At 48.3% G+C, this 17,886-nt stretch overlaps 1 protein-coding gene and 1 long non-coding RNA gene across 2 annotated transcripts in view; both read right to left on the bottom strand.

Annotated features, from left to right (window-relative positions):
• LOC139986947 (uncharacterized) overlaps window positions 1-17,886 on the bottom strand; it is a 127,123-nt gene that overhangs the window by 49,225 nt on the left and 60,012 nt on the right. The window lies entirely within an intron of this gene.
• On the bottom strand, window positions 10,467-16,058 carry LOC139986356 (uncharacterized). The gene is made up of 2 exons (XR_011799626.1): window positions 12,071-16,058; window positions 10,467-11,963 (listed from the first exon to the last, which is right to left on the bottom strand). It is a non-coding gene; the product is annotated as an uncharacterized lncRNA (long non-coding RNA).

Genomic DNA, 17,886 nt, shown 5'->3' with positions numbered 1-17,886 from the left:
TCGACGGCTGGTAGACGAGCCGTTGGACATTTCAAAGCCGTGCCACGTCCGCGCGGCCAGGGAGGGAATTTGACCCCTTGAACTGGATAATGGTCACGAGGCAGAAAGAGCACGCCGACTATCGGAAGCTTTGGCAGTGGCTCACGGTCAAGCAGATCGGAAAAAAGTCTCATCGCGTGGCCGTCTGCCAGAATTACTTTTGCCATGTTCGATTAATCTTGCGTTAACGCGCTTCTTCCATTTCCGATAAACTGGAAAAGAAATTAAAGAAACGACGCAAGAAACATTAAAAAATATCTACCGATCATTTCTCCTGAAACAGTTGAAACTAGAAAAAAAGGTAACCGAGATATGTGCAAATCTTTTGGTGATGTTTTTCAAAATAATATTAATTTCCTTTGTTTCGCCTGTAATTAGGTTGAAAACGACGATTAAATGTTTTTTATCGTCTGTAACTAATTTTCAAAGAACGACTATTTTTCGCGAAACATATTAAACAGTGCGTTTTTAGAAATCGTAAAATAAAACAAAATTACTTCCCGATCATACTTGTGGTAGGTTGATAGACAGAATATCATCAGAGTGAAGCGAAAGATCTTGCAAACCACGAGAGATCGTTCGAACGATAACGCTGTTTTTAAATAAGTCAGAAAATATAATTCATCCTGCGGATAGCGAATCACTATCGAAGAATACTTCAATTAGTGCCGCGCCGTTTGGTAAAAATACTAGGAATACGTATGTGTCGCGTAGCAGATTTACCAACGAAATAGACACTGAGAAACACGAATACGGAGACACGCGTGTGTACAGCGGGGGAAAAACGGAGGAAAGAATCGCTTAATTCGCGGCGGAGCGCGCTCGCGCGCGTCCCTCGTATATGTAAATTTAATAACGCTAATTTGGTGTAGGTGCATGGCGTCGTGCAGGACAGTTTACATGTGCTGGCTGTGCATTATGCATGCGTATTGTGTGCACCTGTTGCCCCAAATCAAGGTTCGCCTCTCTTGCGGAAACCTAATGCCGCATAATTGTGCTTTGAACGCAACAACCACGCGGATGGCGGGCCGGGGTAAGCGACAAAACAAAAACGAAAAGAAATGAAAAAAAGAAGAAAGAAAAATGGAAGAAAAATAAAGATTCGCGGCAGCGAGAGCATTATCTTGCTCTCATGCGATATTAATGAGACTCATTTTCATAAATGCCTCCGCTCAGGCCCATTAAAATTTATATCACTTTGAGCCGTAGCAATCGCGTTACACAACTTACTATATCTTCGTACGGACCCGCCGTCCCTGTCCAACCCCCGCGCGCGCGCGCGACTTCGCGAAAAAATTCGTTTCGCGTTGCTGCTTTTGAAGTCCTGCCACGTAATTGAATCGTTTCGCGTTTCATTCTGCCATGTTTCCCTTTTTTTAAACGAAAGCGAGCAAGAGGAAGAGGTAGAAAGAGAGAGAGAGAGAGAGAGAGGGAGTAAGGGGAGGAGGAGGGAGGAGGAGCTAGTTTTTGGAGAACCGTCGCTTCGATACGCTTCAAGCTTCGATACCTTTTTGAAGCGTTTCACTTCGCCACGCATCGACCGGCTCTGTCTTGGAAAAATCAGTTTGCTACGATTTCAAAGGGAAGGGCTCGTGAAACAATACCATGTACACGCTATACGCTTTTTTCTCCGCTCGTAATTGGAAGAATATTCTGTATATTGCATCTATGGTGGCAATTTCGAGGAAAAATTCATACGGCAATCGGAAAATGAACCAACGTACAAACTGTATCATCGATTTCTGTGAATATTCAAACCCGATCTTCGAAAAGTTAATTCCATCCTCGTGGCTGCGATTGATAACGCGAAAGCTACAAAAATCGAACGATACGCTGATTGGTTGGTTCGCGTTTCCCTAGCGAACGGGTTGGTAGCTATATTTCTCGAGGAAGTTGAGAAGCTATGGGTACGAGCTTCCATCGAAATATGTTGGAAGCGTGCCACTGGTCCACGCCTGTGCGCCAGCTTCCCCGCTAGCACAGAAACAAGACCGTATCCTCTCGCGTATCCTTTTAATGTTCGATGCTCGCAACTTCATCGTATCCGTTGGACGTGTCCCGATGTCTGTAATTCTGCAACGGGTGTGTCTGTATATCGGCCTGATAATCACAGTAGATCGTTTCGGTATTATACGTTTATTTTAAGCGTGCGTAAGGACACCGACGGGAAAGGAGCACGCGGGAAAAATTCGAACGATTTGTTACGCGCGAGCCACGGGCCGAATCGAAAGAGGACATGGGGAGAGCAGCTAAGGGGAAAATTTCATTGGCGCGACGTCGCATCGCATAAATAGCCCTGGCGAAGGCTGTTATTACGATAAATCATGTTTTTGCGGACCAGGCGTCGCGCGGCATCCTCGCGATAATTGATATTATTGCGCGGTAATAAAATATACTTACGCAGCGATCTTCGCGCCGCGCCGCGCATTCAATCGTCCCGGCGATATTTCACACGTGCAGTCGGATCGAAGAGGCGCGTTTTAATCGGCCGAGTGGCTGAGCATTTTTTCCCCTCGATCCGTCCGTCCGTGTGGCGCGCGGCTCGTCGATCGACGAGGAACGAAAAAGTCTCGCTCGCCTCGATCGGATGAAATTCCGCGCGATCTGGGCGAGGCAGCGAGAGACTACGGCTCGCACACGCGTGCAAGCCCGCGAAACTCATTGCACCGTGACAAACGGCCGGACCGAGGTATCGATATTAACTAAGCGTCCTGATGGCCTAGCGCGGCCATACCACGATGAAAGGCGGCTCCACAGGCTCCTTCGAGATCGTCCCCGATTTTACGGAATGATAAGACGACGGTACCGTTGATAACAGGCAATCGCCAAGAAGATGGAGTTCGAAGAGCTTGGCAGCTATCGCTTCGGTAGCCTTCTATTCGTCGAGAGCTAACCTCGCGTATGTTCTTTGGGTCATCGAGCACGATGCAATCGCGTTTTTTATCGCGGAGAAGTTTCTTAAGCTTCGGCGAGGTATAATAAAGAGAATCGTTATTGGTATGCGTACCAATTTTATGCCGCAACGTTCCGAGTCTTTTTTCGATCGTTAAAGCCTTTTCACGCGGGGCATGGTAATCGAGGGATTCTAATAGCAACAGCAGGCTTAATGGCACTTTCTAATTTTTAGTACAAATTCCCAAGCGCGTCCGCATCCACAACAGGCGAAAAAAAGAAAAAAATGGAACTCGATATGCAAAGACTTATCCATTACCGGATCAAATCGTCGTATTTCAGTATTTAGAAACCAGTCACCTTCATCGGTATCCTCTGGCAGAATCGCAACGGGAAATGCTCGGTCGTCGAATAGAGGACGCGCGTTAGCCGATACAACCTGTGCAAACGCAAAATGAGCCCGAATTATACAAACAAACAGTCGGCGCGGTTGGTCGGGATAAGTTAAAAATAAACCGGCCAGTCCGCTGCGAGCGGGTCGGGGGCAAAAACGCAAGAACCTGCAGGATTCCTTCATCAATAACCGGGGGAAGGTTTCTGGTCGCGCGGCTATGATTAATACCGAGCAACAAGAAAACAGGTCCCCGCTACGCGGCACGATCGGTCCGCGGCGCGCGGCCATAGCTGGCTAACATTTCCCCTCGGCGTCAGAGGAGGCTCGGGACGTCTCCGTTCTCGACGGACGTCGAGGTTTCTGCATACCGTGGCGACGTGTACGCGCCGCCAACGGAGATAGAGAAAGGCGAAAGGCGAACGAGCGAGCGAAAGGGGGCAGAAAATGGATGAGAGCGAGTGGGACAGAGTGAGAAAGAGGCGTCCCTCGCGACGAAAAGAAAGGCGAGGCAAGGCTGACCAGCAGTCCTAGAGCCCGGTACACGGTTAACGTCGTATATACATTGGCCTCTCTGTACGCTGGTGTGCGGCACGTTGGCTATCTAGAATCTAGATGATGGCAGTGAGCTTGACCGAGTGGCGCTTCGCGAGGCCGGCCGACGCCCTTCCTCCTGCTTGGCCGCTTGCTTTTTGCGCAACCTACACACCTCTGCTCCTCTCTCCTTCTCTGTCTCTCTCTCGCTCTTTTTCCCCGTTCTCTCCGTTCACTCGTGTTACCTTCGTTCATCGCGTCCACACACCTGAGTGCCATTATATTTCCCTACTAGGCTGGCCACTGGCCACGGGGCTAGCGCGGCCGGCCGCGTAATCTCGCCACGGTATTAGTTTTCATATTGGTTCGTACTTACAATATTAACGTAATATCGCGCCAACGGGTCTCCTCCCATCTCTCTTTCGTTCTTCTATCGGGTAAGTTCGCGTGCGAGCGTATAGGCGAGCGTTTCCATATTACTGTTTTATTAACGGTGCCCGGAGATATTAGATTGCGCCTCGATTTTGCGGCGTTCGGACGCCACTCGTCGCCTAGGATCTCAGATCCCTCTTCTCCACTCGCGCATTCCTTACCACTACATCGGAATCCGCTGTATAATTCGATTCGTAGAACGTTTCGCGAAGGAAGCCGAAGATTTCAAAGATTGGAAGCGTCGGTACGATCGGGCGTAATGGCACTATCGATCCAGATGAAAACGTTGCGGATTCTGGAACGGAAGTCACGGAGGTTCTTAAGTACGAAAACCGAAGTTTACGAGGTTTCGTGAAATTTCGGCAGACGTGGTAACCAAAACTAGGAGGGGGAGGGAGAGGTTGGGAGCAACGAATCGCATCGTACGGAATTAGAAAGCTAGTCGCAGTTCGAATCGCAAGCATATTTTATGTAACTGTTTACGCGGCTCGGGAGTTTGAAACTGAAACCACGATGGTTCACCGTAACACGACCAAGGATTAAGACGCTGTGTATCCTTCGATTGTTACGCGAAGCTACAAAGTTGCAAACTTCTACATTTTCAATGTATCTCATCGCGCGATATAAATTTTCGTCCTGTCCAACCAACGTTCTCTTATCATCTTTCCTAAAACTGGATGAAACTTGCAGCAGTTCAAAAACGTGTTAAAGCGATGATTAATGAAGCAGGAGTGGCGTGTCGATCGCGAAAATCGCGCCAAAAATCGCCGCGCCGCAGGTGTTCCAGCTGGTTTACGCTCGACGGGAGCGGAGAGGCTGCCGATGGATGCCGCGTGCGCCTGGGTGAAGAACCGACGGACACCGTCGTCCAGAGAGTCGTGCGGACCGCATTGCCTACGGCGATACTCGTCGTGGTACACGGAAGCGTCAGAACGGCTCCTGCACACAGCTCCTAGGATACGGCTCGCTATTCAGATTTCTTTGCCGCGAAATGACCCTGTTCCATTTGCTGCCTCTGCTACGGCATCCGTTACGACTGTTCAGAGGATAGCTTTGAGTTTCTCTGATCGCTCTTAATTTGTCTCTGAAGTTTATCGAAGCAAAGAATGCAATGTCACTGATTTCGAATATTCATGAAGATTTTTACCTCTGGCTATAGTCATCCACATTTTTCATATGTAGCGTAAACGTGTAGCTTTTCGGATTAGTTGGAAATTCTATCTATGCGTGTAACGAAATCAAAATTTCTTAGACGATTAAGGGTATCGTAGCGACTGTTTCAAACAGTCTGCGAATTACGTATGAATTTCAGCGAAGAAAGGCGTATAGATAACGCCTTTAAAAAATGATGCTTAGAATCTGAAGTAACAGAGTGTGGAAGATTTAAAAGAACGAAATCGTAATGGCAGTGCTCGACTAGACAAATAAATGGTACCAACGCTTTCTCGCTTTTCCTTCGAGCAACAGCGATCCCTGGCTATCGAGCAAAAGCTCTTTTCTCGCAGACTACGTAACGACCCGACGATGTTTCGGATTTTTTTGCGTTCCTTCGAAGACAGACCGCTGGCACGATAAGAAAACGTTCATCGGCAGTGATTTGTATGCTCGCCGCTAGACCGACTAGTCTTACAAATTATCGATGAGCACGAGCACCGTCGTTAGGCGGACGTGAAAGTGGATCCCCGATGGTTTTTACTGTAACGCGGATACTTTGAGAAAGAAGCAGACTCTGGACGCGTACCCTGGTTAGAAACTTCGTCCACGTTTCTGCGAGTCTTTCCCTGTCGTGTAATTAGTAACCCGGAAACCATCTACTGCTAGTTACACATCGGACACGCAGTACGATCGATTTTTCCTTATTATTGGTATAAGATGACGTAAAAATAAGGCAGTTACAGTTTTCAATGGTTGGAGGGAAAACTTGTATAACGAATGACAGTATCATTGGTATTTACAACCGTGTCGCGTTAACTGGCCGTTGCTATTACTACGAATTCCTAGAACCAATTACTTGGAGCGTGCCTTTTCCCTCTATATCAACGAATATTCCAAGTATTTACATCTTGCGTGCGTCCAATGGAAAAAAGAGAAGATATTTAGGATTTTTTACGAATGAATACGAGCTGCCGCGAAGCTACTTCCTATCTCGACTCTTTAAACTGAAAAGCAGAATCTGTCATCGATCAATTAAATCGTAAAGCCAATTTATCGAATTATAAAGATGTAAAGGGTATAAAAAAGTGTTGAGGAAGTAGAGTCACCCCTAATTCGATGAAGGAATCGGTGGCAAATTGCGGGGAACGCAGGCAAGGACACGTGGCGACCCTGCTGCAGGGCGTGAAACACGAGGCCGCAGCGACGGTAAGTTCATTAACCATCGCGACCGGCCGATACTTACGCACGCAATCGGCTCAGAAACACCGCAAGAAACCGATCTGTCCCCGGCCTCTTGCTCGACGAGCAAAAAGTCCTGACGGAGACAGAAGCGGCGTAGAAAGAAGAATAACAAGACGACGCAGGGAGGAGGCAAGCACGCGAACGGGAGAAAGACGAGAGGCGGCTGCCCAGCGTGGAATAAGAGGGAATAAGAAAACGAGGAAAAGGCACACGAGGTAAAGAGGCAGAAGAAGAAACGGTAGAAGAAGACGACGAAGTCGAGGTAGAAGATAGGAAAGGAGAAGCAACGTCGTGGTGTACCATTGCTGCTGTGTTGCTGTTGGACCAAGAAAACGAGAGAAAGAGGGGAGGAGAACTGAACACATGCAGCGACTGTGTGCTTCCACACACGGAGCGCGCTATAATCCTGCGACTGATTACTCGGTCGTGTCGTGCCCGCCCATTCTCCGCTGAATTTTTCCTGCTCCCTTTCCACGTGTCCCCCTTTCCACCGCCTAGGCGGTGGTAGCCGCGGCGTCTCTCCTCCAGGTCGGCTGTCCTTTTTTCTTCGCCAACTGCCGGTGTAACCGTTGTAATTAGTAGCTATCCCCGTTTAAACGTTCGTGGCCGTGTACACGTACCTGGAGTGCATGTCCTTTCTCTCTTTCTCCGTCTCTTTCTCTTTCGTTTCTAGTGCTTTAGCGACCCCCCGGAGGAAAGGGGGTGGTTGCCAGGGGAGAAGGGGATGACAGGAAGAACGGGCAACAGCCGGGTGAAACAGAGAGGAAGGTGAGAGTCGGAGAGAGAAAGGGAGGAAAAGTAGAGAAGGGGATGGTGACGATGGTGTGGCGCCGTCGCTGATGGTGGCGGTGGTGGTGGTGGTGGTGATGGTGGTGGTGGTGAGCAAACCACACGCCGCCGTAGCTGCTGCATAACTACGCGCTTATTGCACTATTTTCACCGTGAGCCGATACACGTGTGCTCGGTGCCCCCTCCCTCGTTCTGGTTACCGCGCATTTGCCTGCTGCAGGATCAAATAGGAGGGCACGGAAGATCGACAGGCTGGCAGAGAGGGGGATGAAAACGTGCGAGAAACTCGCGGTGGTCCGCCGAGCGGGGAGGTCGGAGTCGAGGACGCGCCGCTCGTCCTGTCAAAGGATCAACAGGCGTCGAAGAAGCGTGGATCTTTCCGATTTGGGAGACGTCGAGAGAAAGGAGCGAGAGGCCTCTAGGAGTGGTAGTAATACGAGGCACGAGAGGAAGGGTTTCTGCGGGAGGCGGTTCCAAGACCAAGCTCAACGATCGTCATTACCGATTTGCTTTTCCTATATTCTCTTCTTTTTCCACCTTTTTGTCTCGTCCGTCCTCTTTCTAACGGAACGTCCTAGCCGACAGGAACGCTTTAATTATGCAAACCTGTCTGTAACGTCGAATGCCTGGAGTAGGTGCCGGGCTTGGGATTCGTTTGGAACTGATAGCCGTGCCAATCGTACGAATCGACTACAGGTAGTAAAGAAACACGGAGAGAAGACAGGGACGATGGTGAGTTATGTGCGCATAAGTCACGAGACCGGCGAAATATTTATCGGCTGGCGAAAGAAGAATCCTCGATATGTAGCTCGATGGAAAGTGCGCGCGGCTGGCCGCAACGTGAAAGCGCGTGCAACGAGTCGCGAGCATCGGCCCCCGGTTGGGCGTGGAAGTGATTCATTGAGCGGTGGCGTGCATGAGCCGCGTATTATCTAGATAATGATGAGTTACGTTGCTCGAAAATCTTCGGCATAGGTCAGGCCTTCGGATAACGGCTTATTCGCGCGGTGGGCTCGAGCATCGCGTACAGCATCGCGGTCTGATCGCACAAGTTCATTAAACTCGGTAGGCGTGTCCCGGCCTCGAGAGGATACGGTTAAGTATGACAATGCGCTAGATTCGGTCCGACTTCTATCATCGATCCTGTTGATACAGCGATTTCTTTTAATTATCGTGGAAAGATCGGACAAATCGGTCGAATGGAAGATTCGACGCTGATTCGTGAAAAAAAGACACGCAAGTTTTATGGAAGTGAAGGTTTAGAAAGCCTCGTAGAAAGCCATTAAACTTGGTTTTATTTGATATTTTCGATGACGTTTCATAGAAATTGCTAAATGTCCGGTGACATTTTTACAGGAATTAATTTACGAAGGTATAGCTTAAAAGGCATCGAGTATGCAATTAATCCAGCGGCCAGCCGGTTGTAATTTCGCTAGAGATTCCACGGGGATCATCGCGGATTTATTACGGTCTATCGCGAGCCGGTTAATATCTGCGCTCGATTAAAAATAATTTTTCTAAGATCGCGCCGGACGATGTCCAATTTACTTCGAAGCTACTGGCCGCGGTCATAATTCAAGGATAATTACTTAATAACAGATCGGTTCGTGCCGAGTGTCCGCTTTACGATCGGTAGGACGAGCCATAATTCCTTAAAGTCCTTTCCATCCTGTCCGCAGAAGCCACGCGAACATGTCCTAATTTCCTCTCATATAAACTACTAATATCCAACTAATAAATCCTTGTCCATTCGTGCGAAGATTTCCAAAACCATTCAGCATCGGCGGAGCAAAACGTTTAAACGTTCTCGTTAATGCAACAAAACAAAACGAAAGAAACGCGAAGATCATGAAGAAGAAAAAAGAAGAGAACGAGAAAGAATAAGAAGAATAAGAAGCGAAACTATAAGAAGCGAAGAACACGGGAACACGCACAACTCTATTTGTATCGCCGGAGAAACCTATCCCATCGATCTCGATCGCTGGGTCGACTCAGCCTCGCGAGATGGTTAATAATTTCCAGCGGTAATATTTCGCGATATAGCTGCTCGTCATCGGATAACGCTATCTCAATTCCGAGGCCTAGTGGAGCGTACGGTGGAGCGGCAATTTCATATAAAAACCACGACCGCGTGTGCGTCGATCTCTACCACACGTACACGCGCGCATACATACTGACGTGCACACTGTAAAACGTTCTGGATCGTACGTGTGTCCGGTGTTCGCGTCACGAACGCGTATATGCATCAGGATGACCGATCGTCGGCTTCTTCTTTCTTTTCCACCGCTCTCTTAACCGGCTTACCACCCCGTGCACACCGACACACCCGCCAACTAGCCAGAACCCATTACCTAGAGTCGGTCCTAGACCTGATCCACACGCATCGAGCGTGGATGATCGAATGGCCACGGAGCCGACCACGACGACGACAGTGAACCGTTTCAGGGACGGGCGAGCGGTTGGTCAGGGCCTCGGTTGGACAGAGCCGTATGTAAATACTTCGAAACACCCGTGTGTCCCTGGCGTGGTGAGTTTGACGCGTGTACACGGGTTGCGTCGTCGACGCGACCGGCCACAGAGTTCGTCGAACTGGAATAGAATTCCATTCGGACCGCTTCTAGGGGTGGATTCTGACGCGCTGCCCGCTAAAATAAGACCGCGCACCGGCCGGATTTAGAGGCACGACCATTGCCGTAGGTTCAGATTCGCCAATTTTTCTTCTCCTTTTTTTTTTATTATTCCGTTTGCCTTTGCAGCGTAAGGCTCTTTACGATCGTGGTTGGTTCTGGTCATTAGGATGCACGGGAATCTTTATGATCGGACGTCGGAACGGAATGTCTCCTTAATTGCTTTAAATGAATCTCTTTTACGGAGTCTCTTCTTCATAGATCTTATACGAATAATAGAGCCCGGAGGCAGCCACAAATAAGCCTAAATATAGGCGTCATCTATTCGAGATAATCTTGATTCGTCGCAGCAAAAGCGATGTTACAACGCGACTCTAGATTTTATTCTTCTAACGAACTATGTCTTCTACACCGTGTAATAAAGGAAATCTAATATCATAAAGTGAAATGAGTCGGAATATTTCGAAGACTTTTGAAAAACGAACAGTTTGGGCCGTTTCCTCGCGGATCCACGGAGATTCTTTCGACGATAACGACGTAATGAGTCGACTGTCGGTGTCGTTAGTCGAGATCTCGATGATTACGAGAAGTTTTCCCCTCTCGTGATTTGAAGAGCACAGCTAGGGACGCATCGAGTGGTCGTGGGCCTCTCTCGCTGCCTCCGTAGATGACGGATGGGGACAGTTGTTGCATCGCAGTCGCTGCCAAGAATATCTTCTCTGCCACCCCTCTCTCCCTTCACCTTTATCTCACGAAACGTCACTCTCCTCTCCCCTCTTTTTCAGCCCTCTCTGTCACTTTATTCGTCTTTCGCCGCACCTCTCTCTCTCTCTCATTCTCTCCCTCCTCTCTTTCCGCTTTAACCCTTCGTCTCTCTGGCGATATTTTTCGTACCTTGCAGTTCGTATACCCGTCACGGACTTCGTTAGCCTATGCCTCGATCGTGTAATTGATATACGTGTTTTTGTATTTGAATTTGTTACGCCAGATTCCTGAGCTTTCATGATTAATTTGGCATGCTTTGCTTGCCAGTTGCATCGGATGTTTTGTCGTGGTCGATGCAGATTTAACGAGCCACGCTCCAAATCATTTTGTAATTTTATTATATTTGTACGAGTGACAAACACTCTAAGTTGGAAAATTGCCGGTAAAGTTCAACTTTATTACGAAAATCTGTATGTTTTCAAATATCAGAACCGTTTGTACCAATTTTCCCGTTGTTTCGCTTCTGAAAACGTACGCTTGTCCGATGCAAAGCATCGTCGCTTTCCCAACACTACGATAATTGCATGTATTTCCCTTCGTTACCTTAACAAATGGAGAATTCACGACGACGAAGGTTGTTCAACGGGAATCGTTCTATTCTCTAAAAATTGGCCAAGGATGACATAAAAAAGCGCGATCGTAGGTAAAGCACGGGATGTAACGGTGGTCCGGCGTGGCATCTATGATATCGCGCGCAAATTGTTAGGCTCGCGCGTCTAACTATCTCGAATCCAGTGGTTCGTCCGCGTAGTAAACTGTTATAACTCGGGGGCTTTCCGGTGGTACACGAACGATTCTTGCCGGCCGGATCTGCTTTACGTTCCAAGACAGATCCGAGCGTGGATCGAGAACACGAGCTGCGTACACGGGGCTTGCGTTTAGAATATTAATGGTCGTTGTGTATCGGTGCTCGCGGGACGATATTATCGAGTAGTCGGTTGGAAAGTAATTGGCGGTGTTGCTTCTTTGCTCTTCGTACGTTTTTACCTTCCTCCTCCTCCTCTTCTTCTTCTCCTTCTTCCTATTCTTTTTTTCTCCCGTTTCATCCTTTCTCCTCTTTCTTCTCGGTTCTCGTTGTGCAGCGGCCACGGCCACCACTAGAAACAACAGCGGCGTAATAACAATTTCGTGTAACATCAGCATCAAGACCGAGACCCGTTAATGTCTTCGAACGGCAGAGCATTTCAGAGATACGGCAACTTACGCTTAGCAGAGCAGAAATGTATTTCAGTTATCACTATGATTTATCGCCTTTGGATTTTTTCGCTAACGAGCGTCAGCCACGTAATTAACTTTGTAGAGCGGGAATGTACCGGCGAACCAACTATTGGCAGCCCTCTTCTTTCGCGTTTAAGCGTAGAGCACAACCGACTTGCCTGGACTCGTGCCTCGTGCTTATGCATTCTCTCCCGTTGCCGTGTCGAACTTGCCTCGTCTCTCTGCCGCGTACGTACATGTACTACGCGCGCCCGACGCGTACGTACAGCGGCGAAAAAATTTGCGCGAAACGAAATTGACGCGCGTGTTAAAAAAAAAAATACCCACGCCGCGGCGCGGTGCCGCCCCCTTGAGACGATCCCCGCCAGGAAACCACGTCCGTTTGCTCTTTTTTCGGCGTCGTCAAACCCTTGAACCTATTATTACATATACAAGCTGGGAAATTAAAAGTGTTACGGACTACTGCTGCTGGGTGATTATACATATAATATACACGGTGACTCGCAATAATATAATATGACGGTACGCTTAGCATTGCTCCACATTCGTTTCGATACTCAGTTTAATCCCGTACGAAGAAATCGATATGCAGTAACTGACGTAGAGTAAGCGTTTAAAATTTAAGATCCGTCGCTAGAGCATCGTGATAATAAAAATTAGTAAAGTAATTGGTAAATAAGTAGTAACACTTTTATTAAACATTGTAATTCGATAATCTTGTTTTACAATATATTAGTTGTTTGCCTAAATACGTGTACCTGTGCGTGTCTGTGTATTGTAATGTCTAACGTAACCCGTAGTACGAATTATGGTTTCAATTTAACACGGATAAGGTGTATATAAAAGAAAGATCAACGTGAAATATAATTTGAACTCAACTTCTCGAAGCCAAGAGTTATTAAACATAACTTCTGTATAATGCTTCGATATTCTTTATTTAACACGATGTAATAACACCGAATAGCTTGCTTAAATAGCTATTAAACCTACTTAAATAGCTATTAAACAAATCGTATGGCGAGGGGTTAAACTGCGATGCTTTGAACGCAACACCCTATACAGGAAACTGCTATACATAAAACATCCTGGCACCTGGTAATCAGATGCGAAATCGACAGGTCCGCGAAATATGTATCAAGAATATTCAATCGACTCACCAGGGTCGTTCATGCACTGTGCACGATTTTCCATCCGGAATTGCAGATTAGTTAATATTTTAATTACTCGCATATCCCAGGGTTCTATCGGATCCAAAATAGTGGGTGGAGGGGGAGGGGGAAGTTGGAAGGGCATCGTGGCGAAGAGGGAAGGAGAGAAAATAGGCGGAGGGGTGGAAGGGAGGAGGAGGCGGAGGATGAGATCGAGGTGGGTCGAAAGGGCGTTCCGTCGAACGTCCAAAAATCGAGGATTAAAATTCATTTAGCATTAACAACGACTCCCGTCGAATGCACTCCGTGTAAAGGCTGCTCCCTGAATCTATATTGAGCACCGGTTCCACCTCTCGGTTACCATAGCTAGCCGGAGAGCTAACGGCTTCTCGATTTTTGTGGGATTTTATCAGGGAGCGGGCAGCAGAGCTACGCCCGCCGATGCGTATATGCACGAGCTTGCGCGCAAAGGGAAGCAACACGAGGAAAAATAATAATAAAAAAAAAAAAGAGGAAACAGAAAGAGAAGAAAAAAAAATAGGAAAAAATAGGAAAAACGGGAGGGGGAGGGGAAAAGGAGAACGAAAGAGATGGGGTAGGGAGAAAAAGAGAGAGGAGAGAAGCGGCAGAGTCGAACAGAGAGGGAAAGATATAAACGGAGGAGAACCGAACGCGTACCGTGATAGAGAGAACGAGAGAGAAAAAATGGAGAAGCAACGCGAAAACAAGAATCCATGCGGCTATTGCGGCTTCCGTTACGCCAGAGATGCTGCTGTTGGTGCTGCCGGTGTTGCTGTTGCCAGTGTGCGTTCGATCTCCGCGGCCAGAACCGAACCCAGAACGCCCGTTCGAACCGGTTTCGAACTCCTGATCGCGTAAACTGAGTGACAGCCTTTTCGAAACAGGCTTTCCCGCCCTTCGACGATCGACCGCGAAACGGTGCACGCCCGTTACGATCGATCTCCCCGCGTGCGTCTCGCTGCCTCTCTATATCGACTATATTTTTTGGCTCGTCAACGCGATACCGTCGACACACCGCTACGTGATAAGATCCGGGATCTGGCCGGGAGCAAGGATCTCCACGGTTGCCAACCCTGTCCACGAGAACGCGATTAGAAAGTCGTAGCAGCGATCGCGTTATCTGTCAGCCGAAACATCCTGTCTTCCTCTCGTTTTCGTCTTGCTTTTTCCTAGCTCGGTCTTTCCGAGATAACCAGCCAATTAATTGGGAGATCATGGAATCTCGTGATCTCTTTTCGCCGTTCTAAATTATGCTCCAGTCACTTTTTCTCTCGAGGTCGCAGCCTGCTGCAATCCAGGGTCGCAAAAAAGAACTGATCGACGATGCTCCTGCGTGTGTGCACGATCCTGCGATGCCCGCAGCGGTGGACTTAACTTCGTAACTCATCTGCGTCGATCACGCCGATCCGATCGGCCGATTAGCAATAACGGAGTTAACGAGCGCGATCTACTACGTTCGATTGATGCGTTGGGCCTCGATCGTGCCACACCGCGTGTCAATCGACGCGAGTGTTGGCCTGCACCGATCGGACATCAAGGATCGATGGTGGAGCGAGGAAACTGGATTAATCGAAGGAGAGATCGATTATCCGGTATGAAATCGAGTAACGTGTGTTTAGTGCGAGATAATTCGTAGGGAAAACTTTAATTCCGCGCGATTAATCGACGCTGCTATCTCGCGGCCTCGCGTTTCTTTCTCCTCTATATCATCCGACGTTCGTTCGCGTTTTCACGGGAAGAAAGTTGCGAATAACGATACCGCCGACCGTTCGAACGATTTATCGACGATAAACTATATTTTCACGTTCACGGATCTCGAGAGATTTTCGCGATATCTCGAATTTCTGATACTCGACTGCACGTAGAATACGCTTAACCGAGTGTACGTACCTCGTTCTTTACCGTCGTCCAATGAACGCTCGCGTTTAAAACGGCTCGAGAATCATTTAAACGCCGTCGTCGACGTGCTTCGAGATCACGAATGTCGCGTAACACCGATCATTTCGCTTTACATATTATTTTTAAATCTCGGTTTTCGTACCACCTTATCTGCGAGCGCCCGTTGAAAAATGTGAAAGTGTGAACGTGTCTCTCGGAAAGGGATAAGTGGCGTGCGTGTACGACGAACGCGTACACGGTATCAAGACGACGGCATGTGATAATGATAATCACGATAATGATTATGATAGAAGATTTGTAATTACCGAAGTTACGCAAGTTCCACGAAGGTATAGCCTGGCATTGGTATAACGCGCGACGCGACGCAATGCACACACGATCATTAGAGAAAATGTCTGGTAATCAAGCTGTGGTTCGTTTCCGCGCGAAATAATTCCGACAATCAGAGCGGTTGTCCGATCCGTGGCAAAAGTAGCGACGTTTGCCGCAGTAAGTCATATCGACGACACGCAGAGCTTTCTACGTAATTACTGCTATCGATTTCGGCGTATTACTAGCAGGAAAATGCATAAACGTGTTATACGCTTGCCTCCCGATTTTTCTTCTCTTTCCCTCCTTCTTCCCTTTTTTCTACCGTTGCCTGTTCGTCGGACTGCACCAAACTGCGCCACTCGCCCGTGGAAATTGGAGCAACGACGCGTTTAAGACGTTATTTTCTTGTCGAGGCCAAATTTCCCCGGCATTTTACACGCCGTTCCTCGCTGTTATCGTAAATCAGCAGACCCGGCGCAGTTTCGCGCCACGCTGCAAACAACCCTGCCAAATTGGCGAACCGCGTGCGCTCGTTACCCCCAAGGGAGTAACCGCGATGATTTTTTTCGATATGTAAACACCACGTAACTCGCCACAGTTCCTCAGAGTCGCGAAGTACTTACTTTTGTTGATTTTTAGGTTTCTTAATTAAAGCAGAACTCGATAAGATCTTGTCGGAGCTTCGTTTCATTATACGATAACGATAACAATCCTGATGCAACGTTTCAATTTTTACCGCGTCACTGACGCGGAGCGCCAGTGCATGTGCGCATGCGCGGGTGCACAACCAAACTGCTTGCGTAACGTTGCTCCGAACAACTTCAGGCAACCACAGAGAGGAACGAATCGAGCCAAAAGTCTGAGCAAAGTGCATGAAGCGTTGGTAACGAAATGACGAAGGGTTCGGGAAGGATTAAAGTAAAGAATCGGTAGCTCGATGACCGTCGAAAGAAATTCGTTGAAACGTTGCAAGCGGTGTGGAGGAGGGGTTGGAGGTAGCGTTCGAGACGAGGCGGTGGTTTCTCCGGAGCGACCGCCTCGCGATAATTAAAGAAGTTTATTCATATGAGATGCACGCGAGTTAACGAGCAACATGGATGATGCTCTTCGCTAAGCAGCGCTCCAGATAATGATGCTGCGCATCGGTCTGCGCCGTTGCGCGGTTGCCAACGTTTCCGCTGCGTCGCTGCTGCTGCGCCGTTACACGCACCCGGATCAGCTGCATCTAGAGCCGAATGCGTGTATGCACCTAGACGGGCCGAACTGACACACCCATAATCACGGCAATTATGCACACGAAGCCACGACAGCCGTCTCTTTCTCTCTCTTTCTTTCTCTCTTTCCGATTTACGTCGACTTGCCCGTGCTCTTCGATCCCTTCCTCTCGCTCTGTTTCTTCGCATCCCCTCTTTCGTGTTATCCCCCTTCGTGTCCCCCCAACGCCACGAAGAGAGTTGCCTTCCTCGGACGAACGCTTGATCGTTTACCCCGATGCGATTTAATTATTATGCCTTCGGATTTCTTTCGCGCTGCTACGGAATAAAAGCAGACCGTGGCGAATGGAGAGAGCAAAAGGTGGAACGGAAAGGGACACTGGGAGGGGGATACGATACGTGCAGCGCGTCACATTCTTGGCGTTTCGTTTCGATGCTGTCTTTATTGGTTCTAGGTGACGCCTGCCGGTCGCGTGAATGAAAGACGTGGCCTGGAGTGTATATCCAGGAACGCGTGGATCGAGGAACAGTGTCATCGGTCTTATTGGAGTACCGTGGATAGTTTTGTTTTCCTCGAAATCACCGATCCTGACGTTGCGTAGCGATACGATGAAATGATTGCGAGTCGGATGGTTTCGAGGGACGATGGAAAGCAAATCGAAGGGAGAGAGAGAGAGAGAGAGAGAGAGGAGTCGGGTAATTCGCGCGAGACCATCACTTTAATCGGTATTAGTGGGCTCGCGTTCGCGCGCTCGCGCGCTCGCGTGCCCTTATGAATGCGCGCGAAAATAGACACAATGTTGGAATACATAAACGCGGGCAGCCACGGGCGCTGGCCAACGCGGTTCAATCTGATTGCGGGCTTAATGAGCGGTATTATGCAACCAGTGCTGGAACGAAGTAAAAAAATCCATGAATATTGCAGGATATGCAATTGCAAAAGAATATTAACGGTATATTATTACGTGTTAATTATCACAACACGTCAATCGTCTGGCCCGTCATAATTTACTCTTCAAACCCGTGCTCGTTTCGAACGGGTGCCTCCGTGATGCCATCGTGAACGCCGCGGCAACGACTGACCACCGACCACCACGCGTTTATTTGCCAAACCACGGATATTAATTGCCTTTGTTAAAACGCATTAATGCTATTAATTAGGAAAACGCGACCCTTCTGGTACACCGACGAGCGCCAGAAAAATGGAA

This window comes from Bombus fervidus, chromosome 4, assembly GCF_041682495.2.
Source record: "Bombus fervidus isolate BK054 chromosome 4, iyBomFerv1, whole genome shotgun sequence".
Taxonomy (NCBI): domain Eukaryota; kingdom Metazoa; phylum Arthropoda; class Insecta; order Hymenoptera; family Apidae; genus Bombus; species Bombus fervidus.
This window is presented reverse-complemented; position numbering and strand designations above follow the sequence as displayed.